This window comes from Oryzias latipes, chromosome 5 (genome assembly GCF_053564925.1).
Source record: "Oryzias latipes strain Hd-rR chromosome 5, Olatipes_Hd-rR_3.1".
Lineage (NCBI taxonomy): Eukaryota > Metazoa > Chordata > Actinopteri > Beloniformes > Adrianichthyidae > Oryzias > Oryzias latipes.
Window position 1 is genome coordinate 519,940 of NC_136241.1, and position 5,068 is coordinate 525,007.

A 5,068-nucleotide genomic window follows, 5' to 3' on the forward strand; every position below is an offset into this window, starting at 1 on the left:
TTTTTTGACACTTTTGACTGACAAAATGATTTTTAAACACAAAATCCACTCAAAAGTCAAAGTTCTCATTTGCAGTTCAATAAAGTGTTATTTTTTGTCATGTTTTGTGTTAAAAATTCAAAACAGTCATACTCAGCAAAAACGATTTTTTGACAGTTTTGGCACTTTTGACTGAAAAAATGATTTTTTTTTAGCAAAAACTGCACCCAAATGTCAAAGTTCTCCTTCGCAGTTCAAGAAAGTGTTACTTTTGTCACGTTGTAAGTTGAAAATTCAAAACAGTCATACTCTGAGCAGAAAACGCTGTTATGACACTTTTGACTGAAAAAATGATTTTTAAGCATAAAATCCACTCAAAAGTCAAAGTTTTCATTTGCAGTTCAACAAAGTGTTATTATGTCCACATTGTAAGTTGAAAATTATAAACAGTCATTCTCTGAGCCGAAAACGCTTTTTTGACACTTTTGGCACTTTTGAATGAAAGATTTTTTTTTTTTGCAAAAAATGCACCCAAAAGTCAAAGTTTTCATTTGCAGTTCAAAAAAGTGTTAGTTTTTGTCACGTTGTAAGTTGAAAATTCAAAACAGTCATACTCTGAGCCAAAAACGCTTTTTTGACACTTTTGGCACCATTGACTGAAAAAATGATTTATTTAAGCAAAAAAAAAAGGCACCCAAAAGTCAAAGTTCTCATTTGCAGTTCAAGAAAGTGTTATTTTTCTGTCACATTGTAAGTTGAAAATTCAAAACAGTCATACTCTGAGCCGAAAACGCTTTTTTGACACTTTTGGCACTTTTGACTGAAAAAATAGTGTTTGAAAACAAAACACACTCAAAATGTAATGTTCTCATTTGCAGTTCAAGAAAGTGTTACTTTTGTCACATTGTAAGATGAGAAGTCAAAACAGTCATATTCAGAGTTGAAAATGCTCTTTCGACACTTTTGGCACTTTTTACTGACAAAATAGTTTTTGAGTTTAAAAAGCTCTCAAAAGGTAAAGTTCTCATTTGCAGTTTAAGAAATTGTTATTTTTTGTCACATTGTAAGTTGAAAAGTCGAAACAGGGGGACTTCCGGTCGCAGCAGCAGACAGAGAAGGATGCATGACGTGAGCGCTCCTCAAAGCAGGCTATTTAAACCCTCTTAACTCTATGATATTGTTCAGTTTTGTTCAATAACTCGAATGATGAGTGGAGGTACGAAATCAAAGAACCAACGGTTGACTGAAAAACACACACAGATATCAAACAGTGCGAAAGATGCCATGGAGGCTAAGGCCAATGCTACCGAAGATGAACAAGGCTGTGACTTATCAGCCTCAAACCAGCCAAGTTTGAGAGAGATATGTGCCCAAATTACAGGCCTAAAATCTGATTTAACCGACAAATGGACTACATTCAAAGAAGATTTTCAATCAGAGCTGAAAGAGGAGTTGATGCAGTTAAAGCTGCAGGTGGAACAGCAGTTAGCGAACACGTCGCAAATGCTAGAGGAGCAAGGCCAAAAACTAAAAGAAGCAGAAGCGCTGTTGGATGAACAAGAATCCTGGTCTTCAGTGGCAAATGAAGCATTTCAACACATGCTGAAGGAACAACAGACACTGCAAGAGAAACTCAATGACATGGAGTCAAGATCCAGGAGAACCAACATGAGAATTTATGGGGTGCCGGAAGGATCGGAGGGGGGCTCGGTGATTCAGTTCGTGGAAAAGCTGATAATTATCGAATGACTGATTCCTGAGGGAACAGACTTGCAAATCCAGCGAGCACATCGGTCTCTCGCCCCTAAACCGGGCCCCGGAGTGCCATCGAGATCCATAATCATCAGCTTCCTGCAGTACAAGGTGAAAGAAACGATCCTCAGGAACGCATGGAGGAAGAAAATCCAGCTGGGAGACAAGATCTTATCGTTTGACCACGACTATACATCAGAGGTGGTCCAGAAACGCAAGGAGTACAAAGAAGTAAAAGCAGCGTTGAAAAAAAGAGGAATCTGCTTTCAGACGCCTTTTACTCGCATGCGCGTTCACTGGGAGAACGGAGCGCAGATATATTACAGCGCGGAGGAGGTGGAGAATGATCTGCGCCAGAGAAGGCTGCTGGACCAGCCAGAGGTGGTCCAAACCGTGGAAAAGAATCCTCCAACGCAATAGCAACTCCAGCAGACATCACCATGGCAACGCGTCCCACATTGTCGCCAGAGAGATGCGGCACTACAAGCGCAGGGGCGCTTGCAGGAATTTCAGCGCAAGCCTAAACCATGAAGAAGACAATGGATTAAAAAAAAAAGACGGTGTAAAGTATTTACCACTCTCTGTCGTGAGTACTGCTGACTCTTTCTTGACGCTATAAACAATTAGCACCCATGTTTAAGTAGCAGCCTGTTTTGTTAGGAACTTGTTTTGGGTAGAATTGGTGGTACCTGATGGGAAGCACCACTGATTCTGGATGGGGGCCCATTTCTCTCTTAGAGAGGCTCTCCCCCAAACCTGACGAGGGGTTAAAGACAGGGGACTCAAAATACCCACCCTTGGGAGTCGATTTAATTTTTTTTTTCTTTACTTTTTCTTTTGATGTACCTTAGTGTGATGCAATCACACTTGCTATTGTTTCGTTGCTCAGAGTTTAATTTATTGTTTGTTTAGGATGACTAGCCACCAACCAATAAAGAATATTTCCCAAATTCCATGTATGGCCAAATGTTAAAAGTAATGTCCCTTAATGTTAATGGCCTAGGGAATCCGGATAAAGTAGCAGAGTTATGAATAAACTGAAAAAAGACAATGTTCATGTTATTTTACTACAGGAAACACATTTAAATGCCAGAGAGCATGAGAAACTTGCAAAATTTGGTTATATGAATATATTCCATAGCTCATTCACACAAAGCCATAGAAGGGGAGTTGCTATTCTTGTACACTGTAAAAAAAGTCCATAAAATTTACAGTACAATTCAGTAAAATACCAACATAATTTTACAGTAATTAAGAAAAAAACAAAACGGTGTATTTTTTACGTGCATATGTAGCATTTAAAATAAGTAAATATCCTTGTTATTTTAACAATAAAAACATGTTAAATATGTAGATATTTCCTTGTAAAATATACGGGTCACAATAAAATAAACACAGTTGATTTGTCATTTAAAAAACAATATAATCTCATGCCACCAACAGCATAAATATGCGAAAAATACATTTGTCCTTTGTTAAGAAAAGACATTACTGTGTATAAATGTTTTTCATTGCTGATGTATTTTTGTTTTCGTGAGACCACACTTTTATAATTATATTAGTAATTATTTGTTAATACATTTTTTTTATCATTGTCGTTATATACTAAACATTTACCTATACCTCTGCACTTTGGCAAATGGAACCGGCGGAACAGGTCAGATAAAGGGCAAAAAGATACTTATTGGTGAGAAAGGGCTGCCCTTTATCACCGGTTCTGTGCATAGTCTTTATGGACAGAATTTCCAGGCGTAGCCAGGGCTAGAAGGCGATCTAGTTCAGGGAGCACAGGATTTCTTCTCTGCTCTTTGCAGATGATGTTGTCCTGTTGGGTTCATCAAGACAGGACCTTCAGGATGCATTGGAGCGGTTTGCAGCAGAGTGTGAAGCAGCTGGGATGAGGTTCTCAGACATAGCGGTGCTAAGCCTGAGACTACTTTTCAGCTAAATCTGGGGCCATGGTTCTTGATGGGCGAAAGTTTGCCGTCTCTAGATGGGTGGAGTCCTCTTGCCCCAGGTGGAGTAGTTTAAAAATCTTGAGGTCTTGTTCACGAGTAAGGGAGGATCGGAGCGTGAGATCGATAGGCAGATTGGAGTGGCATCCACCGTTAAGCAGTCAGCATACTGATCCGTTGGGGTGAAGACTAAGCTAAGCCAGAAAGCAAAGCTCTTAATTTAACAGTCAATCTTCATTCCTACACTCATCTACATGATCCATGAGCTCTGGGACACAACCGAAAGAACAAGGTCCTGAATACAAGCAGCTTAAATGAGCTTCCTCCGCAGGGTGGCTGGGCACTTCCTTAGAGATGGGGGGAGAAGGTTCGTCACCCAGAGATCTCGGAGTACAGTCACTGCTCCTCCACATCAAGAGGAGCCAGTTGAGGTGGCTCAGGCATCTGGTCTGGATACCTTCTAGACACCTTCCTATGGAGGTTTTCCAGGCATGGGCAGAGGCCCCAGGGAAGACCCAGAATGCACTCGAGAGACTGTCTCTCAATTGGAATGAGATGCCGTGTGATCCCCCTCTACGAGCTGGAGGAAGTGGCTGGGGAGAGGGAAGTCTGAGCATCTTTGCTTAGACTGCTGCCTCAGCAACCCGGTCCCCGGATGAGCAGAAGAAGATTGATGGATGGATGGGTGGGTGGATCAGAATTGGCCAAAAAAGTGCAAACTTCGAGTTAATTTTTAGTCATAAATAAGTGGATGTTAACTAGTTGTCATTAAACACGTTTACCTAAAATAAACACGGCCTGTCTGAATAACATGATTTGGCATTTTTACATAAATTCATCTTCTTTACCGTTTATTCCCTTTCGGGGTCATGGGGTTGTCGGAGCCTAACCCGGCCACTTGGGCGAAGGCAAGGGATGCCCTGGACTGGTCGCCAGTCTGTCGCAGGGTAGAATATCTTCAATCACACATCCATTTGCTCTCACACTTAGGGACAATTTAGATTTGCCATGAACTATGAAGCATGTTTTTGGACATGCGGGAGGCAGCCGGAGATCCTGGAGAGAACCCACGCATGCACGGGAGAACATACAAACTCCACACAGAAAGGTCCCCCACTGATGTTGTGATTTTCAAGTACCCCAGCCGGGACTTGATACGGGGGCCTTCTTGCTGTGAGGCATGAGCGCTAACCACTGCGCCACCGTGCAGCCACATTTTATTTATTTATTTATTTTTTTAATATAAAAATTGGAAATAAATAAAAAGAACAAAAGCAAAAAAAATCCTATATTGAACAGAACTGTTTCTTTAATGTAACTGTCGTTTTTGCTTATTTCAGTCCAAAAAGTTTTTTTTTACAAATGGCAATTATTAATAGTTA